Genomic DNA, 13,174 nt, shown 5'->3' on the forward strand with positions numbered 1-13,174 from the left:
AAATGGTTTAGTCAAGAGCATGATAGGAGAAATAATGTCCTGGGCACAATGCCTTGCTGAAAGCAGAGAGATTTAGTAATGCCAGAATACTTAGAAGAGGTTAGCAGATGTCTTGGCTCAAGCTTTTCAAGACAGACAGACCTGCCCAGTGTCCCTGGGGCAGGCAACACCTGCACTGCTCTTGGAGAAAAATATAATGATATCCACTTCTATTTCTAGGTTTGCTGGTTGTGTATCAGACACTTGTTATGGAGGAAATGAGCATGCTGGTTATTTGAACTGCAAAGAGGTAAGAACTCAAAGGGTTTTTCATTTGAAAGCTTCCACACAGAAGCAGGGAAAGAAGAGGGCTGATTTTGTTCAACAAGAAATAGTAGTCCTCTCAGTTTTTCCTCCCACAGTGGTTATTGGGTGGAGGGTCCAAGGAGTGCCCATTTGGTGAATCTGCTTGCAAATTCATAGCTTCAAGGGAGCCAGGAGTCAATAAGACATCAGAATCCTGTTAGACTGGTTTCTACTGGTTTGAAATGCCAGGCGGGTTTGGAGTGCTACCTTGTCAACTGCGTCAAGCTAATTTCAGCTGATTTCAAACCTGACATAAGCTGATACTATTCTTATAGCCTGTTTTATTGACTGCACGTGTCTTTAGTAACTCAGGAAAAATACTTGATAGACAATTCTGGAAGCTCTGCAGCAAACAGCATCAGTCATGCAAACTGACCCTCCAGAAGAGCTCTTTTTAGCCCTGGGAGAGGACCCTGGCATGCAAGGGGAGATCGCAGGATGGCTGTTCCCAGTGCAGAGCAGTCTCTCTGTCATGGGACTGAGGCACTAGCTCTGGGCTTAGGCAATCAGTTTGCCCACTACAGCCAGGCAGCATTGCACTGTAGAAAGACAGGCACACTCGCAGCACTCTCTGGCTGCATGTGCATCCACAGGAACTCTATTATTTTGTCAAATAAGTGGCATGGTCTCCTCAACCATAGCTCACTTCACCCACGTGCTGTGAAAAAGGGTGAACCTTTCCCTTTCAGACCTTTCTTTTGAACCCCCCTCTGTCACCCTCCTCTTCACTCCCAGTTTTTTAGCATGGAAAGAGCAAGGCTGGGATGCGGGTCGTGAATCTCACAGCTCTGGCACTGAATCGGGTCCTGCGAGAGCAGATTTCATTTCTCAGCTTTATTGCAGTTCCCCGGGCAATCTTGAGCACATCAGGGATTTTCCTGGGTCGTAGCTCCCCATCTCTAGACTGGGAGTGGTATACACTATTGTGAATATTCCCATATTCCTCCAATAGCCTTTTTTCTTCTGAGTTACTTGAGCAGGAACTCACTGTTAAGTACAATAGCATGACATGAGATAGCCTGATAGGTTCAAAAGAGCTCTGAACAGTAGTGTAATTAAAGAAAAAAGGAACCGGTTTGAGTATTCTCTCTTTTTTCGTTATTTTTCATTTCATGTTTCATACATTTCTGACCTCAAGTGAAAAGCAGGCACTTTGTCTAGATTTCTAGTTGCTCAGTGTGTCCCTGTTGCTCTTCCTAAGTTTTATTTGAGCTGGCTGCAGTTTCTCCTAAGAAGGGGTCATTATTTCAGGAATTGCTCCCTTTTGGACCAGTGAAATCCAGGTTTTGTGGACTGAGTAGCCTGCTAGACCTGTTTTTTCATAGACATCTGTTTCAAAGACAATTTTTGCTGGGAAAGAAAAGGCAGGGAGGAGATGAGATTTCTAGATTGTTTTGATTTTACTGAGTCTTGTCAGTTTTTCTTATTTTAGATCTAATGAGGCTGCTTCCATGGGGTACTGCTTGGAAACATGAAATACTGCCTTCAGGCAGTATTGTGGTAAAAATGATGATATAATTCCCTATAGAATGCAAAAAGAGAATTTGAGTAAAAACCCCAGGCACTGGCCACATACTCAGTGACAGATAATGGTAATTATATAGTTAAAGCATTTTACATTGTCTTGTAAATGTCCTCTACAAATTATGGCAGTGCAGGACAATGGGTGTTTTGTCTCTGGGTCTTTCTTTTCTGAAAATTACTGTGGTATTTCACACATACTGCTATATTTACAGTTGGTCTTAAAGTGGATTGGATTTACCAGTCCCAATTTGTGCCTGGAGAAAATCAGACCTGAATAAAATTTCTGTCCATCTCTTAAAATGAATGTCAGCCAATTAGTCCTTTGTTGTTTTTTTTTTTTTCAAGTTCAGCAAAATGTTTTTAAATCTTTTTGTTATTTCAGTGCAATCTCTTATTTTCAACTAGACCTGGAAGTGGCAGCTCAACAGTAACGGTTGAATCCATCAGTACTTTAATATCTCAAGAGCTAGTTTGTTCTTATGAGATTTGAGTTGCTGTTTACTTTGTGCATTTAAAAATACACCGAATTGCTGGGGTGAAGTTCACAGCTATACTGGATACACAGCAACCGGTCTCCTGAGAGAAAGGAAAGATCGGCTAAGGGGAAAGATCAGCCTGGCGTTAGGAGGAAAACAGGCTGTTTTTCATATTTCCTACCTTTATTTATATATTTTTTTAAAGCAAGATCACACATAAACATCTGCCAGGAAAAAATCACAACTTGTCCTGCCCCTGGAAAAAGACACACAGTTTGATTGGTTGGTTGGTTTGGGGGATGTTTGCTGTTTAGTTGGTGACATTAATGCCTGTTCTGTGCGGGCTGGGTCTCCTCTCTGACCAGACTTCCTCCCTGCGGTGGTTTTTATGCCTGTCAGGCTGTGCCAGTGCTGTCCCTCCTCTCCATCAGCCAGTATTTCAACAGCGTCACAGCTGTGCTCAGTCTGGGTTGCACAGGACTCCTTCAGTGTGACTTTGCTTGTATAAATCTTGAACTTTGCTTGTAGAGCAAAGTTGATTCTTTTTCAGGCACTGGATCTGTGCCTTTGTTTGTGGCCTGAGGTGTCTTCCCCAGACCATTCATCTTCTAACATCCCCCCAGAATAGGATTTTACTCACCTGACAGTCTGGGGCTGAACCAGTCTCTCATTTGCCATCGGGATGAGGTACGTCCAACAAGTCTGGACTAAACTCCCCCAAGTTGTTAAGAGATTTGCAATTCAGTTGTGAATCCTGAGGCAGGTGTGTCCTATGGAAGATCCCTGTCCTTCAGTCCTAGTACCTCCTGTCACTTCTGTTTGAGAGTGAAGTTTCGCTCAGACTTTGTTTGCTCAGTTTCCAGAGTCACAGCAAACATAATTTAAAGGAACAGCTTTCCCTTTACCCAGATAAGTTAGTACAAACATGCCCTGAATGTCCTTTGCACTGCTTGTGCCAAAGGCTTAATGACAGAGCATTGTTAAACCTCCTGTATAAATCTTTAACAGCTGGGTGAAACTTCAGTCCAAATCTGCAAACTCAAATAACTGGAAACAGTAAATGGTATTAGCTTACACTTTTAAGGCCCACTGGCTGAGAAACTGCTCTTGCTTTACATTATTTAAAGCCATTTGAGATGAAGTATTTTTAGGTTGTTTTTTAATTTCATGTGTGTTCACATGCCTGGGCACTGGGGTGGATATAGCAGAACCAGTCTGGTATTATTTTAAGGCTTTTTTTATCTGTTCATCCAAACACCTATTATAATTTTCGCCCTTGAAATACTTCAATTTCTTATTCAGGTTGTGCTTACAATTGCTGTTCATTGGGCTTGCTTGATATTATTTGAATGTCCTTTTTCTGCAGGCAGCATAGGGCCAAAGGCTTCAAAGGAAGACAAACAAACCTGTAATTCTTGTAGATACCTGTGCACTGCTATACACAGAAGTTTTGCCTCGTCCTTCGAGAACTCACTTGGTATTTATAAGCCTGTAGTTTGACTGACTCTTACAAAAAGCATCATATCGCTTGCTGAAGTTGATGCTACTCTTTCCCTTGATTTATTCCTTTTTCAAGTTCACTGAACTTGCCAAGTGCCTTGTTCATCTCAAAATATTTTAGTTGGCCATGATGTTACTCTGTTCCTTTTAAAATGCAGCTGTATGCCTCGCCTGCTCTGTGGAAGGCCAAATGTTCATTGAGTAAAGCTTTGGTTAATACAAGCTCGGTCATTGTAGCTTCATGGTCACCAGTGTCAGTGTCCCTTTACATCAGCTGAGGGCCTGACCTGGCATAGAGGGCTGTCAGCAATTAATCCGGTAATGATTAATCAAGGTCACCATCAGACCTACACGCCTCTGGTCTGTGAGGCAGCAGGAGGCTGGAATGAGGGATGCACTGGAATTTCAGCTCCCCTCTGTCGCAAGAGTCACTCCAGGGTGAATCTCCCTAGCTTTGTGCTCCAGATTTGCTTATCTGAGTGTCCCCGGAACTGGCAGAGTACACAAAGCAAGGGACTCCAGTTTTATTGCATTTTCCTGACAGTAATTTGCTGCAGTCACTCCTTCCCAGTGTTGCTATTTTGAGGGCTAAATCCTGCTTCTTCAGTCCTCTTTCTGTATATAACTTGCACCACCTTTCTTCCTTTGCTTCCCATAGATTTTGCTATTAATTTAGCTAAAAAAGTATGCTTATTTTTCCTGTTCCAAATGGAAAAAGGGTGTCATGTGTATCATAGGCAGGCTGTTCACGGGACATTGTCTCTTGCAGGGTACAGGAGCTTCCCAGCGACAAACCTACAAGCCACTGTGGAGTGTCAGCAGGCTTACAGGTCCATTATGGGGTGATGCTGTTGCCCTTTGGGTTGAGGGAGTATTTGTTGGGTTTTGCCCAGTTCTTTCCATGAGGAGAGGAAATATGTTGTAAAAGGCTATTGTTGAGAAAGAAGCACTGGCAGCACATTTCTTTGCTTACTCCTCCTGACGGAAATCAAAAGTAACTTAGCTGGGGTGAAAGGAGTGTGGAATGGTACAAACCCAGACTACCTGCTCCTCATGCCTGTCGCTCTTACAGCTGATAAGGACAGTGAGGTGCTGGTTTCAAATATGCACGAAGGTTTATTTCCTTAACCAGAACTGGAATCAGAGAAAACAGTGGATGTTTCCTTGTCCAGTGAACCCTGTTTCCCAGTGTTACATTCATTATTATTGTTACTCAGGCTTTTCTTCCTGCTTTTTTTTCCCTCCGACAGAGCAGTCTTTCAGTCATACCTCAGGTCTATAGGATTTGTGTTCTGCACTAATTATACCATATTCTCTAATGTCTGGAGAGCAGCTGATAGTGTTTTAACTGAAAATTTGCGAAACTGTGTAATTGTCTCTCGTGTGGCCTGACTTCATGGAAGACCTCTGGATTTTAATGATAGCTGCCTGACAACAGCTGCTACACCATATAGCATAGCAAAAATACTGAATTACCTGAGCTGGGCTTGCATTTCTAATCGTTTAAGGAATGAGTGGATTCAGGTTTCAACATTTTGCAAGGGAAATATACATTGATGATTTTTAATGGACTAGGTATCACTCATTAAAGGTAACCTCTCTTGTTTTCCTACAGATTTCTTTTCAGATATGCTCACAAGCATTAGCTTCTGAATTCTTTTTCTTAGTCTTCATTTGCAGCTATTGCTATATCTTTCCTAAGAGGTGGCACCCAAAATCGAGCACGGTTCTCCAAATGTAAATGCTCCATTGTTCACTATTCTGTCATTATATTATCTTCTGCATTATTTTTACATCCTCTTATTAATGCACCCACACACCCTATTTGCATTTTTTAACCTTTTTAAAAACGTTTTCATTACAACAATCAGATATAAGGGCAATGAAGTAAGTGTGGAACAATAGGAGTGAAAAGCTTGATTATCCTCAGACCTACACCCATTTTAAACTTCACTGGTGACACTGATTTTGATTTACACCAAGAGGAAAGAGGTGATCAAACCTACCATGTCTACACTGAGACATCAATTTTTTATAGTTAGCGAAGAATGTTTTTGTAAAACAGTTGTGGCACACAGCACGTTTGGAAAAAAGCCCTTTTTCTTTCATCAGGAAGGAGGGTTTTCTGCCGGTCTGAGGAGTGGTGCTGGAGGGCCAGGTGCTGGCAGAGCTTGGCAGTGGCTGCACAGGGGAAGCACCACAGGCTGCCTGCGGTTTTCCTGCACAGGCACTGGGGTTCACCTGGGGTAACCTCACAGGAGGACCAGGCAGCGCATTCTTCATTTTGGGAGCAGAGGTGGCCTGAGGCACAGCCACTCTGCCATGTATGTCCTGCCAAGGTGGAGCAGGGAGCCACTGCCACCAGAGCAAGCAATACTTGGTTCTTCCCACTCTGCGAAGAGATGGACAGCCAGTTTTAAGCTGCAGCTGGGCAAGGTGATTTCTGTTAAACAAATGAACAGTTCTGGGTTCAGAAGCAAAGTGTGTGACTCAGAACACCACCTGAGTAACACTGCTGTTAGCCAGGGAGCAGAAAAAGGTGAAGAAATCCACAAAGCAATCTTTCATGCCTGCCTTTCTGACAGACTGTGTCTTGGCAACCTCTTCAGTGTCTCCCTTCCTTAATGACTTCTATTTTGCTTGACTCTGGATGTTCTCCAGGAGTCACTGTTACAAGTTATTGTCTGGTGGATATCAATGCCGCTGTCTCTGGAGGGACTTTTCCTCACATTGACTGTTGCCTGGGTCTGGGTAAAATAGCAAGATACAAGTGCCTTCAGGCTTCTCCTGTGTGTCTCTGTTACAGCAATACTTTACGTGCCCAGTTAGGCAAGGTTGGTAAACATGGGTGCGGTTTTACAATACAGCTAATTTGCTGTAATGGCTAGCTGCCAGTCAGACTGGTGAGTCTGCTTCTCTTGTCAACAGCTTCATGCTCCCACTCCCTCTCCTACCGCAGATTCTGCTGCTTGTCTGACTCCTGCTGACACAGTCCAGGGCAATGACCTAGCAGAAAACTGTTCACTTTTTTTTTTCTGGACTAGTTTTCTGCCAGACTGACATCCTCTGATGGTTTGCCAAGGTAAGATGAGCATCAGTGCTGGCACAAGAAGGGATGCAGGATTGCTTAAGAGAGAGGAAAGATAGTAATACAGAAGCATTACATTAAGTTGGTTGGTTGGTTGGTTGGTTGTAACTCCACACCTTTGCAACTCCCTATTTGGCTTGCACAGATTGACCACAACTGCCATCAAAGGAGGAAACTTTTCTTCCTCCTTTTTTATTACTAGAAAGATCTGTTTGCAGGATTGTTGTTTTTATTTTTTCAGATAACTTCAAAGACAAGAAGCATTAATGGCAGCAATGGAAACACAGTAAAGAAGAGGGGAAAGCAAGAGAAACAGGAAGGAATGGGATAGGAAAGGTCATGTCTGACAGCAACAGCACGATATTAGATCTGTAGCACAAGGTAGGAGTGAAATAATTTGCTTGGGGAGTCCCAAAAGCTGCAGGTGCTGCCTCTAAGCCAGCCAGGGCACAGCTGGGAGAAGGGGTGATGCCATCCTTCTCTCCCTCAGCTGGGACCCTTGTTTCTCTGCCCCACTCTCCACATTAGCTCATTGACTGCAGCTGCTGGCATGGTGGCCCTGGTGACACCTCCGCAGAGGTTGTGGGGAGCTGTGGCTGCGTGCACCAGCCTGTCATACCTGTACCACTGCCTGGAGACTCCTGTGTGACCCATTTCTTCATCCAGAAACAGCACGCTGATGGAGTGGAGGTGTGTGGAGCCAGCAGGGGAATTTGTCAGATTATCACGGTACCGTCACCTGCTGGTTATAACCATTTTGTGGCTTCTTTTGGCAAACTTTCCCAGAGTTCAGGAGCACTCTGAGAAGAAACAGTGGGAGTCCCCATGCCAGGACCAGAGGAACTTTCCTCAAGACAAGAGGACCAAGAAATAAGACAGCACTCTGAACTTTGTAATCATTAGAAATAACAGCTGTTCCACACTGCTGTCAATCCATGCAGGTAGGAATATGCTGTTTAATTACTATGATAATTTTAAGGTCTTTCCCTAGCACTTGTCCAGCTCACATGGAACCTCCCCTTACATGCAAAACAGGTTTGCTATTTAAATGTCAGCTTGTGTGCACATGCCAGCTGCTAGCTTTTCCTGGAGATCTGTGACAGCTCACATTGCTGTCAATATAAATGATTTTGCAGGTTGGGGACTAGTTGGTAAGAGTGCGTTGAACCTCCCTTTCACCTAATCCAATAGGAGTGCTTTTTGGTGTGTTGTTTTTTTATTTTTATTTTTTTGCCTTTGAAGTGACTTCCAGGAGACACAGAGTGAAAAAGGTATTTATTTTTCTCTTTTGTTCTTTCTATTTTTTTTAAGACTTTTTCGTAACAGTGCACATTGCTAGGAACTAAAAAGGGAAATACAACACTTTGTAGGTTCAGGTAGGAGTACAGTTTGTGTATTCCCCCAGCAAACATATGCTAAGAAAAATTCTGCTGCTTCATGTAATTATGCTCTAGTGCTAAGAAAACCTGCACTTTCAGACACAGGAGCTACTGCCAGGCTGAGCCACAACATTTTAAAAGCAGAACTTGATTGATTGTTTAGGAAATATGTACTGGGGAGGCTGAAAATCCCCTTATAAGTGTGGTATGAAGTTTTTACCACAAGAAAAACTTTCTGTTTCTAGTGTGGTTAAAAAGTTTAATCCAAGTGGCTGCTGGATTAAAGTAATTCTAGTTTTGTACTTTTCCAATTTTGAATTCTGAATGGTTTAGTTTGTTTAAAGTTTATTGTTTGACAGGTCTTGCTGATAACTCTCCTTTCTTGAGTTTACATTGAGGGTGGTTCATTGGACTAAGTAAATGTGTGTTGCCTGGCTTGTTAAGAAATTCCATGGCCTAGATTTAGTGTAAGATCCGGTCTAGGGGTTTAAGAAGTGTGGAGGCAACACTTTGATACTGGGCTTTGGCAGAAATGGGCATAGTCATGCAGTTTAGATAGGAGGAAAGGCACACAGGAATATAGACCTATTCTAGAAGCAAACTGGGTCTCCTATTTGTAAGTTCAGGTCTGATGTTGAGTAGACAGATTCTTATGCTTGTCTTGAAAAGCAAAATTTTAGGTGGTTTTTGCACTTGACTCTCTCAGGGTTTTTTTTGTTTTGTTTTCTCCCCAAAGCCTCCCTGAATGGGTGGGTTTGTTTTATTGGGATCTGTCTGAATTCCTTCAAGAACAAGCTGCCTCCTGCACAGATTGCAGAGCACTCTGATGGGAACCAAAGGATGGAGTTCAGATATTACCTCATTTCTGCTGGTTTGTTTTTAAAGACATACTGTCATTTCACCTTGCATCGGAACATGTTTAGGATGTTTTTTAACAGAAGCTGAGGCCAGTGGAAATGTTATCCTTTTTAGTCACTTTTCTTGGAGAGGGTTAAAGCAAATAAACATGCCAAGGGCTCATCCTGCTCTATAGACAAGTCCGCATGAGCTGCCTTGAAGAACAGAAGTGGAAGGAACAAGTACCTTCTCCTGGTGTCTCCCAGCACCCATCCCTCACTGCAGCCTGGGCTCCTCCCAGGCATCAGATCCATCACAGATTCATTTGTTGACAACTGTTATTTCTTTTGACTCTTCTGGTGTTCTGGAAACAGTCTCTGCTTTGGAAATCGTTACATCTGTATAACTTGTGAACTATGAGTAATGGTTTCCTCCAGTTTAACTCACCGCTTCTCGTAGGGGTTTCCATTGTGCCCGTCTTTCTCCCAGTCTGCCCAGTTCTGCTTGGAGGTGAGCTATGGGATCTCTGTGCAGCCGCTTCCGTGGTCCCTTGGAGAGGAATTCCAGGTAAACGTCGATCTCCCTGAAGAGGACACTGTTCAAGGATAAGCCTGGGAAATAAATTCAAAACTCCAGTAAATACCAACATGTGGAATACTGACTTAATGGCTGCATGATAAGTTGCCCTTCTCCCCACTAGCACCTCTGTCCTCTGGAAAGAGGTTACTGGCTACCTCTTTTTTTTACTAGGAAAAAATTACCACATCAACTCTGCTTCCCCTTTCTCACCCCTTTCCCTCACAGAAGTACAGCTAACTTTGCTCTCCAAGGCAAGTGAATTGATACAGGTCTGATAATTGTTGTCGGTTTTATACGGCTCTTTAGTCTTCTGCTTGTATTTCAGGCCTTTCTGTTCCCAGAACTTTGTCTTTTTTTCAGTTATACCTCTTGGTCTTTCAAAAGATATTGTCATGGTCTACAAACTCTGTCTTTCCAATGTCCTTAGGTCCTTCTGGCTGCACCACTGCCGCCTTCGTCTTCCTTGCAGGCCAGCCAGTGGTATTTCAGTAGGGCTTGGGAACAAAGTGGCATCATGGACACATGCACCCCTCAGCAATTTAATCTCAGAAGGATGGGTGTGTATGATTTTAATTCCTGCAGTGCTAGAGTGTGAGCTTTTGAACACTCTTCATGTAGCTATCTTGCCAATGACTTGCTAATTTTACTTCTCTTTTATTTAGGAATAAGTAACTAGTGGTTTTGCCTTTAAAAATGGGTAGAGGTCAACAGAAAAATCTATTCCTTTCAGTTGGCTGGAGCAGTAACTAAAACAGCACTGTTTTGCTTATATATATCTCTCAAGAACTTTTAGGCGTATTTAAATATTCTCCATTTTCAGTTCTGTGTGAAACCCAAGCTGTTGTGACTTAATCTCTGCTTGAGGATCCACAAAGGAGAAGGTAGAAGGAGCTGAGTACTGCCTTGAAGTGTGTTTAAAAAAGGATAGAAGAGTTTCTCTGCAGATGGATACATAGTGCATATTGTATATATATATATGCATACAGACATAATACCCACACTGTGTGTAGGGAGTATATATACACAAATGTGTGTATAAGTGTATACATTCACACATATCCCTGTTTAGTCTCTGAAGAGATGGAAGAGCCACTTAGTTCTCATATTTTCCTCTGTTATAGTTGCAGGTGCTGTGTCCAGGAACTTCAGGCTTGTTTCTATGGCAGCTATTCCCAGTCTTCTAACATCCCACCTTCCCTCAATCCCCATTTGGCAATAAGAGGAAAAGAGTGTTGTGACACCCACTCTGCACATCTCGTGGTGGGGCTGAGAGCATGGGCAGAGATGTCTGCAGGTGACAGGCTCATATGGAAGGGATTCAGGGGCTGCAGACACTGATCTCTTGGCTTTGTATTGGGGGCTTTGTGGGACAGCACTGATCTCTCTCTCTCTCTCTCTTTGTCCTTTTTTTTTTTTTTTCTCCTTCTTGCCCTGCCCTGAAGCAGGATTGCAATATCCGAATGGCATCATGAGCAGGAATGTTAGGGAACCTGTGCTGCACTAGACAGGCTGACTAATATCCCTTTAAATAGTCTGGGAGCACTCTGGAGAGCTTCTGTTTCAGGAGCCATGAGAACACAGCCATGACTGGTCTGTATAAATAGCCACATCCATGCTGGTAAGCAGCGAACAGCACAGTTAGTTGTTCTAGGAAGGTCTTCCTATTTTCTTCTTGTTGTTGCCTGGATAGCTGCGATCAAATTCTGGTAATGTTTCTGTATAGCAGCAGTTCTGCTGCCTTTTCTCACACTGCTATATCATCAGTGACAGTGAGGAGGGAGCAGCTACCCTTTGGAGATAGACTTCTGTTTCCAGTCGCTTTGCATCTGAGTGGCAAAGGAGCTGTGGCTTGCTGAGGTCTGTATGCCTGGCTTGAGCTAAAACAGTTCATTTGACATCCTTTTGATCAGTGCTCTGAGTTCCAAAGTCTCATGGATATTTATAGCATCTGGAAGATGAAAGCAAGGAATATTTGAATACTCGCAGCCTAGCTATGGATCCGGATAGACCATAATGTGACAGTGCTGTCTGAATTTATCTGCGCTGCCCTAACTTGGTGACCAGCACGTTAAAAGAACAAATAATTTAACCAACTCTATGTTATAATAGATATGCTGGCTAATCATAATATTTTCTCTTGTAATGTAGAAGAGTGAAAACTATTCTCCAGGTAGGTACATGCACTCTGCAGCTGCATAAGCAATCTTCAGTTTGCCTCCATCTGGTCCTGAATTTCCAAGACAGCCTTCAAACACACACAGATCCGATATATGGCCAATAGCTGCTCTAGCGCTTTCCAAGATTTAGGTAAATAGGAGAATCCTCAACGAAGAGCACAGCGAGTCTTGTCTCAGCTGAGGTAGGAGGCATTCGTATTTCTTACTCATACTGTATTGTCATCTTCTCCCTGCCATCCTACCCACTCAATGCGTCAGAGATCTAAGGCTTGATTTTTATTTATTTTATTTTATTTTTTCTCTTTTTCTCCCCCTTCTCTTCTGAGCAGAGGATATTCAGGCTTTCAGTTTCTGGTGCATCATGTCAGAGATCCTTTTTCTTTCCTTTTAAAATTTTTTTCTTCCCCTCTATTCAGACATAATTTCCCTGAGCCAGTGGGTTTTTACCAAGGTAAATGAGCTCATGGGAGAGGCTTGGTGCAAGAGGGCAGAGGCTGTCTGAGGATAGGAAGAAAGACTGTGTGAGGGGGATAAAACAGACCAGTTACACTGAAGCAGCTTCCCTAAATGCGCCCTCATGTTTGCCTTCCTCCCTAATTTTGCTTTTAATTCACTGTACAGGTGTTGAGTTTTTTTGCCTGCCCAGAAGTCCCACCCGATGCAGTGGGACACCATTCAGACTGTTCTTAATCTTACTGGGGGAGGAATGTTCTCTTTCTTTCTCTTTTCCTACTTACTGCTTACCATCCTTGAACAGCGGGCACAGCCAGGGTCAGGGATTGCCTCAGTATGTTGTTTATATGGGATTTCAAGCTCATACTTTGCAAAGCGAAAGTTCTATACTGGGTTTTGGAAACACCATCAGCAGAGATACAGCAATGGTCTTCTGAGGGAAAATACTATAGTGGTTGATTATCAACAATCTTCTAAATTACAAACCCACAAAACTCCCAGCCCGTGAATTTAATTAAAAAGAAATAACAAACCACAGACAGCTTTTTCATTAACTGTATTTAGTGTACCTCCCTTATGTCACTCCAGTAAGATCAACCAGGCTGTTCCTGGGTAAGTCTGGTCTGTGTTGCCAGCGAGTACAGTAATGTGGGTTCTCTTTGGAAAAGCACAAGAACGAGACAAAGCTGAAAGTAGCAGAAATTATATTTCAATGCAGGAGAGGTTCCTCTGAGCAGGAAGGGCAAAATCTGCCCCATCACATTTTGCAGTGCCAAGGATGAGTAAAAATATAACATTTTATCTTTTTCACCCTAG

The 13,174-nt window shown here is 43.0% G+C and overlaps 1 protein-coding gene and 1 long non-coding RNA gene across 3 annotated transcripts in view; one reads left to right on the forward strand and one right to left on the reverse strand.

The window, feature by feature from the left end:
• NGEF (neuronal guanine nucleotide exchange factor) overlaps window positions 1-3,295 on the reverse strand; it is a 50,710-nt gene extending 47,415 nt beyond the window's left edge. For both annotated transcript variants that reach the window (XM_065844834.2, XM_065844833.2), the window contains exon 1: window positions 2,986-3,295. The gene's annotated coding sequence lies outside the window, so the exon portion shown is untranslated. The remainder of the gene's footprint in view (window positions 1-2,985) is intronic.
• Window positions 218-7,864, forward strand: LOC139828621 (uncharacterized). Its single transcript, XR_011740453.1, has 4 exons — window positions 218-289; window positions 7,175-7,314; window positions 7,462-7,623; window positions 7,720-7,864. It is a non-coding gene; the product is annotated as an uncharacterized lncRNA (long non-coding RNA).
• The last annotated feature ends 5,310 nt before the right edge of the window (window positions 7,865-13,174 follow it).

Source organism: Patagioenas fasciata, chromosome 9 (assembly GCF_037038585.1).
Source record: "Patagioenas fasciata isolate bPatFas1 chromosome 9, bPatFas1.hap1, whole genome shotgun sequence".
Lineage (NCBI taxonomy): Eukaryota > Metazoa > Chordata > Aves > Columbiformes > Columbidae > Patagioenas > Patagioenas fasciata.